The following is a 13230-nucleotide window of genomic DNA, read 5'->3' on the forward strand; positions in this document are numbered from 1 at the left end:
CCTTCTCCAGGGGATCTTCCCAACCCAGGGATCGAACCCACGTCTCTTGCGCCTCCTGCATTGGCAGGTGGATTCTTTACTACTGCACCACCTAAAGTGTAGTATTGGAAAAATGTGGCTTGGGGATTGGTAGAGAAGAGGTTGGGAGAAAAACACTGAGAAGAGAAATGAGGTGGGAAAATGCTGGATGCTGGGGTTTAGAGGCAAAAGTGATCTGAGTCAAATCTTTCAGCACCACAGTTATTTGAAGGATTCTGTTGTGCTGTGGAGCCAGATATAGTAATAAAAACAATAAAACGTGTTCTTTTCTTTTACTTAACTATCTACACAATGTTCATGCATCCTTAAAATAGTCATTGGGTCCTTATGGCAGTCCTATCTGGGGTGCTGGGTGCTTAGAGGTTGAGTCTTCCCTGACCATGCCCCATCTTAGGCGGCAGAAACATTTCTTCATACTCCAGAGAGTCCCTGAACTGCCCTCTGACATGGCATGTTTCCATGCTATATTCACTGGCTTATTCCTAAGGAAAATAGGCTCCATGTCTTATCCGTACCCAGTATCTGAGACAAAATAAGAGCCTGGTGAATGTAGGCTGCATGAGTGATTGGACACATGGATGTAATATGATGCATGACCCACCCTACTTGCTATTACATCATCTCATTCTCCACCTGAGTTCACTAACTACTCAACAAGTCTCCAGCAGTGAAGCCAAAAATCCCACCCCATCTCAAAATCCTCAGCCCACTGAACACTGAATGGGCAGAGTTGCCCAGGGATCAGCTGGAGCTATCCCTCCTCCAGGGGGGAATTACTAGAGGCTGAATAATAAAGATAACAGAGCTTTGAGCCTGGGATGGCATGCCTGCTAGAGCAGGGAAACAGACACGACCTGGCAGCCCCAGGCTCTGCTGATCACAAAGGCTTTCTGAGCAATGGCCCTTCAAAGAAACAAATCAAGACAGACAGCCTGCCAAAAACATGCCAATCCAGCAGACTCAGAATCCCTTACCCACTGAGAAACAGCCCTCCCAGCCCATCCATCACTTAGACAACTCAAATTAGATGGTGAGAACATCAAAGAAGCAGAGAATGCCTCCGTGGCTGTGGGAAAGCTCTCCTGGGCAACCTTGCCCCATACACTCCCCTCCCTACCTCACAGGGAGCCTGAGGAATAAATACCCTCCTCCTCCTGTCAGATTTCTATCCATTCTCCAAGACCCAGCTCCAATGCCACCCATTAGTGATGCCTTTGCCCATCTCCAAATGGCATATTATTGGGTCAAGTGTAGGTTTTGATGTTGTTCTGGGCAAGAGTCCCTGCACTGCCCAAGTTCTAATCTTCCGATCCCTTTCCCCTGAAGAGGTACATGCAAGGAGAAGCTTTATGGGGAACAAACAACCGCTGTGTACTCCAGACTCTAATGCAGAGCTCTCTGAATGAGCAGAGTTGAATTATAAAACTGAGCTCAAAACTCAAATTGGGCTTCCATCTCCTCCCAGAGCCAGCATCCAAGTCCTGGGGTCTTAGCCCCTCTCAAAATGGCAAGGATGAGTGCTCAGGTGTGTGGAAGGGAGGAAACGTTGTCAGTCTCAGGCAGGTTCCAAGTTCACTCGTCAGTCCTGCTACATGGGAGGGGTGGGCAGGAGTGGGGAGAGACTGATGGATTGATTGATTATTGTTTATTTTTTCCAATCGACTGACAGCACTCATAAAGATAGAACTATCATATGACCCAGATCTTCCACTCTGGGTATTACCTTAAGAATGTTAAAACAGTAATGCTATATATATATATATATATATATATATATATATATATATACACACATTCCTATGTTCATTGCAGCTTTATTTACAAGGGAGGGGTTAACTGTGCCTGACTGTGTTCTGGCACCCAGAGCCTCTTAGCCATGGGTTGCCATAGAGACTACTATAGGCAAAGGTACCAGTCGGTCTCTCCTTGCTCAGCCTAAAGCAGGCATGATGCTGAAGATGGCCGCCCTGCTCTTTCCTTCTCCCATTTAGAGACCTCGAAAACTTCTGTTCTGAGGATTCACGTAAAAGAATTTCTATACCTCTGGTACATTTTCTTGCCCTTTTTCTTCTGGGAAGCAAAGCAAAACAAAACAAGACCTCTGTTCTAGAAAGCAAACTCAGAGGGGATCTGCAGTTGGTGAGCTACCCAGAAAAGCACTGCCCAGACTAGGGTTAGACAGGGCCCATCTCTGTGCTGAGATCTTTCTTCCTTGTCAGACAACTCAAAGCTTCACCTACTCAGAGGCAGACCACTGACCTCGCTGTCTTGCCAGCTGTCAGAGCACACTGTTAAAAATCCTCTTTTAATCCTAATGAAAACAAAGATAATATGTTCGAACACAATGCTAGACACTTTAAATTACTTCATCTCCACTTTATAGATGAGAAAACTGGGGTATAGAACATCCAATGACATGCTCAGGTCATACGGTTGGTTGACTCTAAAGCTCATGCAGTAGGTCCTCTTCTCCTCTGTCTTTGATGCTTGCCAAAAACTAAGCTCCCCTGTGACTTCTCTTCACTGGTCCACATTCATTCACTGGAGAAACAGAGAACATGCTCCCTTCTGTTTCACAGCCCTGTCCCTTAGAGAGAATGCACACAATAGCCTTCTGTGAACTGGTGGCTCTGTGGGCAACTGTGAGAAATGGCTATGCCCAGAAGGCAGACTGTGTCTGCCCCTCTTCCCTTCTCCAGGGTAAGCATTGCTCTGTTCCCTTACAATGTGTAGTAAGAGGTCTTGCTCCTTATTCCTAGCAAAGCATCCATGTTACAGTCTTCCCTGAAAAAAGGCAGACAACTCTTGATTGCCACTCCTCCCACCACCCCCCCCCACTACCGAGCATCAGGCCAGCAGGAGTGACCGCTGCCCTTCATCACACCATCAGCTTCCACACTGTCTGGCAGCCGCGGTGGGAGGAACAACCTAGGAGGCTGCACTCAGTCCTTTGGTCCCAAGAGTGGTTGAGGGGACTCCATCACTCTGCCAACACCACCTACAGACTTCTCACAGAGGCAAGAGGAGTTGCCAGTCTGACTGCCATTGTGTCTGACTCTTTGCTACACAATAGAGTATAGCCCACCAGGTTCCTCTGTCCATGGAATGTTCCAGGCAAGAATACTGGAGTGGGTTGCCATTTCCTCCTCCAAAGGATCTTCCCGATCCAGGGATCAAACATGCATCTCCTGCATTTCCTGCATTGGCAGACAGATTCTTTATGGCTGAACCACCTGGGAATCCACTCTGGGTGTTTAACAACTATCCTGACAGGAGCCGAGATCACTTCTTTTACTTCTGGCACCTGGCAAGATGGATCACACGCCACATCTCATTGCTATGAGTCAAGTATAAGACCCCTCTGCCTTTCCATGCTGGCTGGCCAGACCCTCACGTCCACTCCAGCATCTCCATCTGCGCCTGTGAGGTGAGGCAGGTGGGTGGTTCTTGCTCCTACGGCTGATGGGGTGAGCGAGCTCGGTGTGCCCCAGAAACCCAGTATTTCTGTAAGATGAGGAATCCTCCCAGGCTCTCTGAACCAGTGCATCATCCTGCATCATCCCAGGAGCTCTGCATTGGGAAGGCTCAGGTGCTGGCTCACGAGTTCATGTTTATAGGCTTTATTTTTCTGCGTTGAGTTCCCTATTTTGCTACTTTTCCTTGACTAAGTCTCTTTCAGCTGAGAAGCCAGAAGGAAGGAGACATGAGTGGCAGGATTCAAGGGCCAGAATTGCCACCTGTGCCCCCAAACATTCACAAGTGCACATGAGCCATTTTGTCTCTCATTGCAGGGAAACCACCGATCTAAGGAAACCAAGAAGGTGCTCTAAGTCAGTGCTTCTCAAACACAAATGGGCACTGGGAATCTTGTTTGAATGTGGACTCCCAACTCAGGAAGTCTGGGGTGGGACTTGAGACCAGTATTTCTAAAAGTTCCCAAGTGACCTCAGAGCTTCTGATTCATATTATCTAGATCCTTGCCACTCAAAGGCAGCCCAGGACCAGCAGGGTCAGCACTGCTAAGACCTTCTTAAAAATGCAGCATCTCAGGCCCTGTCCCAGAGACCTTGGCCACCAATGGGTGGCTGATGGCCGTCTCATTTCTTTCCCCCGCTGGCACCTGCAGGATGATATGATATAAACGGTTGCAGCTGTGCTGGGCAGGACTCTTAGTTAACCTAGAGGCTGGTCAAATAGGAAAATCACTAATTTCCCCAAGGAGCCTGGGCGGTACCGCCAGCAGCTGGTCCTCCTCTGTGAGCTGCTGGGAGCTGCAAGCGGGACCACGCGAGATGTTTACAGTAGGAAATGGAGCTGAATTAATGGTGATGCAGGAGCCGTCGCAGAGGTGATTTTTGACTCTTTTAATTGCACCATTTCTCAACCTTAATGCTGCCTTGCTGCCATTTCTGAATTACACCTCCACACACATCCAGAGACACGCGCGTCACCGATTAATTCTCCCGCTCACACTGATAAACTACCCAACACATAATTTATACTCATTTATCTTTGCCCTAATCTAGCCAAACTCTTTTTTTTCTACTCCATCAGCCAGAGTGTTTTCAGAAAATTAGTCTTTAGACAGTATCCCTAGATTCACTATCCATGTAAGTCCCTTCCATGGAAATCAGGGCTGACAAAGTTCTAGGCTCTTTTTCAACTTCATTCTTTTTTTAAAAAATTTTCTGCGCCAGGATTTTGTTGCCACATGTAGGATCTTCAGTTGTGGCACATGGGATCTAGTTCCCCGGCTAGGGATCGGACCTGGTCCCCTTGCTTTGGGAGCACAAAGTTTTAACCATGGGAACACCAGGGAAGTCCCCCAACTTCATTCTGAAGAAGCACTCTAACCATCCGGGTGGCTCCATACTTTACATACTGAGAGCTGTGTTTTGTTCCATCACAAACAAAACGTGTTCCCACCAGACTCCCCCCTTCCACCCGGATACCCCAAATCCCACCACCCCTGCCAACCTACACTCTGTGTGCTGTTAAGCTAGCAATGCCTTTTCTCTAGTCAGCATATCTAGCTGTCCTCTTGGCCCTCCTAGTCTCATTTTCTCAGACACCTCCCCTGTCTCCTGTTTACAGACGCTGAGACCTCGGCTGTGGAATCTGAGCCAGAGGCAGCTCTGTTCTGCCCCACCTTCCTCCAGCACCTGGGGAAAAGACCACAGCTTTGACTTTGCCTCTGTGGTCCTACCCACTGCGGCTCCTGCCACGTCTAATTTTAGGGACTCGGAGTCTGAAATTTCAGGCACTGTCCCCGGGGAGACACGTCCTGCCCCAGATAACATCTGGGATTGTGTCTGACTTTAACCTCAGGCCTGAGGGCTCCTGGAGTCTTCCAGGCTACTCAGCCCTCTTGACATTCACTCTCATGCATTTAGATGGTTGCCTGGAGACTTCTCAGCCTTCTCCTCCCTGTCAGGAGGCCCAGGTTTGTGCTGCCAACAAGCCCTGTCCTACTCTGGCTCAGGGCCTTCCATTAGCATCCAGACATGAGCTGCCTTCTCCAGCTGAGCCCCCTGCAGGGGCTTCATCCCCAGGACCCTCCCCAAATGGAGCCAGAGGCCATGGGCCATACAAAGAGTCCCATTCACGGTGATCCAGTGGCCTGCTATGAGATTGAGGGTATGGATATGGGGAGAGAAAGAGACAGAAATATAAACAGTACCCAGGTCCTCCATTTCCAAACAGTCTTGGTCCAATGACCTTGGGTGTGCTGTTTGATCATTTGGGGCTTGGTGGCCTCATCTGTGATGAGAGGATACTGATTCTTTTCCTGGGGATGGGAATCTGGAACTAGATCAAACTTTGTGGTTTCGTCCTATCCTTAGATCCAGGACTCAATGGCTGACCTGTTACATGGGGGGTGAGGGGGGTCTGATTTACCTGGAGGAAAGTGGAATCCTCATGAGAGCCAGTAGAAAAACTTGGGTCCTTCCTCCCCAGCACACACTCTCATTCTGTTTCCTCTCCTCTCCAGTAGCCCCTGTCCTGGAGCTGCTGGTGTGGCCCAAATGCCTCCCTGAGCGATGTTCCCGGCTGACCAGTGCCCAGCCCCACTATGCCACCCAGGAGGGAGCAAGTCCTCTTACCGAGCAGGCTTTTCTCGGAGCCTGTGTGAGAAAAAGCTGCCCAGCAGACATGCAGGGCAGAGACTGACCTGGGGTGGGGGGCTCTCTGTATCCCCTGACCCCCTTCTTCAGGCCCTCTGCCCCCTCTTATGCCTGTGGGTACCTCTGGACCCAGCGGCTGTCCCTATAATGAACAGTGACAGCTCATCACGTTACAGGCTTGCTTCTCTGGCAGGGAGGGTAAGGGCTGGTGAGGCTCATTAGCATCTGCCTGGAGTAGACTGGGCAGCCTTACCTTCCCATTCTCAAGCTGGCCCCTCCTTTCCAGGCCACATGCTAGCCCTTCTCCACCATGTGTCTCCCTCACGGGTGTGTCATGAGCAGTTGTGAAGAGGGTCACGGCTATCTGTCGTTTGATAGTGGTGATCGGAGGAAAGCATGTACATGATGTGCTTTTGGAAATGCAGAATGAATTGAAACAATCGTTTCCACTTGCTAGAATCCCAAGATGCTTTCTTGAGTAGGGGTGGATGGTGCGGGGGCGGGGGGTGGCGGTGGGGGTGGTGGGTGGAGCAGGGGGCCTGGGGAGCCAGCCCACTCCAGGGATGTATGGGTAATGTCATCTTGGTGTCTGACGCCGGTGAAGGAAGATTGAGACCAGAACTGCCATCTGTCCTTCCATCTGACGGTTGGCTGGGATGATGATGGATTTGTAAGGAACCCAGGGTTATCTTGCTAAAATGCAGACTTTGATTCAGTGGGTCTGGGGTATCTTCCACACCAGTATCTGGGTATACAACAATATTCAGATACTGTTATGAAAAATGGGAAATTCAGTGAGTCCTCTAGAAGAAAAGTATCAAGTGCCATCTTTAGGTAGAAGTCTGGAGGATAGATGTTTTCTTTCATGATCTCTTTTCCCAAGGCAACGTAGAGGTTTTTTTGTTTTTTAGTTGCTAAGTTGTGTTCAACTCTTTGCGACCCCATGGACTGTAGCCCACCAGGCTCCTCTGTCCACGGGATTTCCCAGGCAAGAATACTGGAGGGGGCTGCCACTTCCTTCTTCAGGGAATCTTCCCAACCCAAGGATCAAACACGCGTCTCCTGCATTGGCAGGGGGTTTCTTTACCACTGAGGTACCAGGGGAAGACCAAGAGGCTTTTACTAGGTCTCTTTTCATAGACTCCTGGATGTTAATACTCAAGAAGAAAGGCCATGCTGTACCCCAGTGACCATAGAAGGATTGAGTATGCCTACAGGGACTTACTCATGTTATTTTGAAATGATTCACCTACCTGTAAGACCTACTTACATTGTGCTTCTCCAGAGTTTAACTGAAGTCAGAGAAGGATCAAAATTTAAAGCTGGAGGGGAGTATACAAAATCTCTATTTCAATCTCTTCTTTTAGAGAGGATGAAACTTAAGGTCAAAATGCTTAAATAACTGGCTTAGCCCTTAACACGGGGTCTGACCCATCAATAATGGCTGACCCGATTGATGAAATGTCCAGTGTCGTATCTTATCAAGTCCATCAGAACAGGGACCTTCTGCTGCTATTTTCCAACTTCCTACACTGGAAGTTGCAGCCTCTTATCAGCAGGACCAGGACATAACATGGCCACAGTGAGACAGAGGACACTAAATTTTTTTTTTTTTCCCCAGAAAAGCCCAAACCCTAGAGTTTTAGGTGAAATCAGATATTTGAGTATTGACAACTAATTCAAACTTGAAGCAGAGAACCATGAAACCCAACAAGACAAGTTGCTAAGGCAGATACGCTTGGTGGTTTCCAGCTTCTAATCTTCATGAGTGTCAGGGACGGACAATTGATACCAGTTTGTGTCTACTTGGATGTCACTATGCAGAGTCAAAGCTCAGGAAACACTCTCCCTGTTAGCTTAGTCAGAAAGAATTTCTTCTTGAGCAAAGCAGGAAAGTTTGCTGACAACCAAGATGTGGGCGATGGATCAGACTACAGAAGACGCTTCAAAATAAGAAAAGGTGCTTGAGAGATTTAACTCATCTGGGAATGTGCTTGGAAATTGCCTTCAGAGTGGGTATCTTTGTTACTACAAGGCGGGTGATGGGATTTTCCTGAGCTCAACTGCTCCCTTAATGAGAAATCCATAAATAGGTCCTCATATCTACCTACATGGGCTTTTCAGGTGGCGCAGTGGTAAAGAATTTGCCTGCCAGTGCAGGAGATGTGGGTTTGATCCCTGGGTTAGAAAGATCCTCCGGAGGAGGAAATGGCAGCCCACTCCAATATACTTGCCTGGAAAATCTCATGGACAAAGGACCCTGGCAGGCTACAGTCCATGGGGTTACAAAGAGTCAATATGACTTTTTGTAAACAACAACAACAATCTACATACACAAAACATTAGGAAACCAAGCATGTCGTGACCATAGGACAGTCGGATCAGGTATAAACTGTCATTCACTGTATGTCCAATAGAGATATTTTGTAAATGTTTTGTCAACATACATACAAGAAATGTGCATACAGTCTGCATATAGGAAAGTGCACATAAAAACAGCAGACAAAAATGTTCACAAACTGAACATACTTTAACAACACGTAAATCGACAAAGAACATGACCAGGAGTCCCTCAAGCCCCCTTTTCCAGTTACTGACACCTGCCCCACCCCAATCCCACCAGAGCAACTTCTGTCCTGACTGCCAACAGCACAGATTACCTTCCTTCATACATATATTGTGTCTGGCTTCCTTTGCTCAACTTTGTTGGTAAGATGAATTAATCCATATTGTGAGTAGTTGTACTAGTGTATCACTGCTACATAGTATTCCATCGTGTGTATATAACCCTACTTATCCATTCTACTATTGATGCCCATTTAGGTATTTTCCATTTGGGGGTTATTACACATGGTGCTGCTGTGAGATTTTGGGTAGAATTCTTTTGATGAACGTGTGTACACCTTTCTTTGGGGATGGAATGGATGGGTCATGGGCTGGGCCTCAGTTAAGCTCTTGTAGCTGCTGCCAGTTGGCCAAAGCAATTGCATGAATTTATATTCCCACCAGGAGCATATGAGTGTTCTGACTGCTCCACATCCTTCCCAGTACTCGGATGCCAAAAGACAGAAGTTTAGTTTTGTTTTTCATCTGGTGGAGGTGTAATGTATCACATCACTGTTTTAATTTGCATTTTCCTGATGACTAATGAAGTTGGGCACTTTTTTGTATATTTAATGGCCGTTAGAATATCCTTTTCTATGAAGAGTCTATTCAAATACTTTCGCTTATAAAAAAGGTTATCTTTTCACTCTCTTAATGGTGTCTTTTGATAAATAGAAGTTGTTAACTTTAACATTCACCAATTTATCTTTCTTCTTCTTTATTGTGAGCTCTTTCATGTCCTGTTTAAGAAATCTTTGTCTATTCAAGGTCACAAAGATGTTTTCCTTGAAAAGCTTTATTAATTTTTAGCTTTCACATTTCAAATAGAGGCTGATGTAAGCTTCTTTCCATCTCTTGGAGATAATTTTTCTCAGGACCAGTGAATCTATAGTGTGACTGAGGGGCAATGCCCTGTAATGAGAGGAGCAGGGATCTGCAGAGTCTTCCAATTACCAGCTATTTGACTTTAGACAGTTGCTAAACCTCTCTGTGCCTCATTTTTTTCAGGGGTAATAATCTTGTCTTTCTGTTGTCTTTCTTGTGAGGACTAATTCTGACAATCTACACTCAAGGCTGAGAACAGCACCTGACGGAAAATAATCATTCACTTGGGGTTGTTGTTGTTTAGTCTCTCAGCTGTGTCTGACTCTTTGGGATCCCATGCACTGTATCCCACCAGGCTCCTCTGTCCATGGGATTTCCCATCCAGGAAAACGGGAGTGGGTTGCCATTTCCTTCACCAGGGGATCTTCCCAACCCAGGGATCAAACCGCATCTCTTGTGTTTCCTGTGTAAGCAGGCAGATTCTTTACCACTGAGCCACCTGGGAAGACCATTACTTAGGGTTACTTAGTATTATTATTATTGGGCTTATTTTATTATATAATATAACTTGTTATATTTTAACAAGTTAAGTGCAGTTGAGGGGAGGGGATGTAGGGGATTGGGAGGAAGAGGGGAATCAGTGTTGCAAATGCTGGAGAGGGCGGAGGACAAGGAGTAGAAAGTCACGCATCCCTATGCATCTCTTCACAGATCCTAGACTGTCAGTGTAAGAGCCAGAAGGTTCCAGGAAGCCTGCTGTGGGAATGAGGGGTATCAACACCCATATGGCCAGGAAGCATCCTACTCACATTTATCCCCTCCCCTGGGATTGGCCCAGGGAGCAGGCCACAATCCCACTAATTATTTTAAGCGGGAAATAGGTGATGATCTATTAAACCAGTGACTATAAAGAGCAGCTATGGTTTGGGGCAGTCAGCCCTGCTCATGATCCGGAAACTCAGGTCCCAGGACCCAGCTTCCAGGAGGTAGATGCTCATTGGGGGCTGGGACCTTTTGTCCAGGGATGGTCCTGGGGGTGAGGGTGAGGGGGTGCAGGCTCTCCACCCTGAGCCCAGGAAGCAAAAGCTCAAGGACCAGGTCATTTAGTGAGTCAAAGAATTCCCCAAGAGGATTTCTAGAGTTGTGTATGTCTCTTTTCTGCAAATAACCTCTGGCATATTTAGAATAGTACCATACCCTTTAGTTCAGAACAGAGGTTGGCAAACTTCACCTATAAAAATTCAAATTGGGGCTTGCTTGGCAGTCCAGTGGTTAAGATTCTGTACTCTCAGTGCAAGGGACATGGGTTTGATCCCTGGTCAGGGAACTAGGATCCCTCATGCTGCAGAGTGTGGCAAAATAAAATAAAATCATTTAAAATAATGATAATAAATAAGGGACTTCCCTGGTGGTCCAGGGTGTCTAAGACTCCACACTCCTAATGCAGGCGGCCCAGCTTCAATCCCTGGTCAGAGAACTAGATCCCACATGCTGCAACTAAGACCTGGCACAGCCAAATACATAAATAAATTTTTAAAAAATCCAGATAGCAAATATTCTGTGAGTCCTGTGGTCTCTTCTCTATTCTGCCGCTCCTTCTGAAAGTAGCCATAGACAATACATAAGGAGACGAGCATTCTGTGTTCCAATATAGCTTCATTGATGGACACTGAAATTTGAATTTCATATAGTATGCAGGTCACAGAAATTTTCTTTCATTTTTCTCCAACCATTTAAAAATGTGAAAACCATTTTTCATTCAGGGTCATACACACAGAGGCAGCAGGCCAGATGGGCCCTGAGGGAGGGAGTCTAAATCAGTCCAGGTCAGCAGGTTTCAAAGAGCAGTGTCTGGACAAGCATGGGAGCCTGTCAGAAGTGAGGTTTCTTGGGTTCAACCCAGACCTGCTACATCAGAAACTGGGGGCACAGGTGGTTCTAATTAATGATCAAGTTTGAGAATCTTTGGTCTAGAATTCAGGTTCTTCCATGAACTTACTCTAAGCCAGTTTTCCTGCCTTTTATCTCTCTCTGTCTTTTTTCAATTGAACAATGGGCTTCCCTGGTGGCTCAGATGGTAAAGAAGCCGCCTGCAATGTGGGAGACCTGGGTTCGATCCTTGGGTTAGGAAGATCCCCTGGAGAAGAAAGTGGCAACCCACTCCAGTATTCTTGCCTGAAGAATCCACATGGATAGAGGAGCCTGGCAGGCTACAGTCCATGGTGTTGCAGAGTCGTACACGACTGGGCGACTAAGCGCATAGTTACTTAGGGCTTCACAGGAGGCACTAGTGTTAAAGAACCTGCCTGCCAGTGCAGGTAGACTTAAAAGACTCGGGTTCCATCCCTGGGTTGGGCAGATCCCCCAGAGGAGGGCATGGGAACCCACTCCAGTGTTCATGCCTGGTGAATCACATGGACAGAGGAGATTGGAGGCCTGCAGTCCATAGGGTCACACAGAGTTGGACACAACAGAGGCAATTTAGCACACACAGGCATGTAGTTGATTTACCACATGGTGTTACTTTCAGGTGTACAACAAAGTATATACATTCTTTTTCAGATTCTTTTCCATAATAGTTTATTCCAAGATATTGAATATAGTTCCCTGTGCTACCCAGTAGGACCTTGTTGGCTCTTTCATTTCATATATAGTAGTTTGTATCAGCTGATCCCATACTCTTAATTTATCCCTCCCCCTTCCCCTTTTGGTAACCATCAGCTTGTTTTTGTCTTACTATATACCCACTACCCCAAACCCCTTCTGAGAAGTCCTTTCCCATAGCTGCTTGTTCAAGCAAATGGCTCCAGTGAATTACTGTCGGATGTCCACACACTGTTCCACGTGTGTCTACTTTGACAAGTACTGGACACATGATCAAAATCTTATTGGCAACAGGTATTTGTCATATGTCCAAGGCTAATGAGGTTCACCTTTGTGAGGATTTCAGCTGGATATGTAGGTAGGAAATCATTTATTGCTGCGGGGAGTCAAAGTGGAAAAAAAAAAGAAGTGGAAAAAAAAAAGAAGTACACAGAGAGAGGATAGTACCCAGCTTTCAAGAGGCAGAGATGTGGGGAGGCAGAAGCCATGGGTATGCTGAAATTGTGAGGCTGATGGGCAACCAGCTGAAGCCCAGGGTTCCAGGGAGGGGTCCAGAGGCAGAGGAGAGCTGAGTGTATTAACAGTCAGCAGAGGGTAAAGATCAGAAGAAGCTCCATTGAAAGAGCTTCAGGGAGACTGGATTACAAGCTGTTTTGTGCCCTGAAACACGTCTGCCCCCGCAGCCTGGGGAGCCCCGGGTTCCTGCAAGATTCCCATGAGAGTCCTGCCAGTAACCAGGATGGGGCTTCTGTTCCCTGGCACTAGATGAGTGGAGCACACCTTCAATGGACAGAGCACTCCAGCTTTGCTCACAAGTTGTCAATTCCCTTAACCCTACTCTCTCTCTGCTCAGGCAGATCTCCCCCTCCTCGCCTCCATGCATCTAAATCTTATTCTTCAAGAACTTACTTATAGGGCTCTTCCTCATTAAGTGTTCCTTGATTCTCCTGCTCTTCCTCCCTGCTTGGTTAATCCATCTTTCCCTGCCTATAACCAGCATTCTGCTACTGGCAGCCCACTGCATTTCATTCTG

The sequence above is a fragment of the Cervus elaphus genome, chromosome 5, assembly GCF_910594005.1.
Source record: "Cervus elaphus chromosome 5, mCerEla1.1, whole genome shotgun sequence".
NCBI lineage: Eukaryota > Metazoa > Chordata > Mammalia > Artiodactyla > Cervidae > Cervus > Cervus elaphus.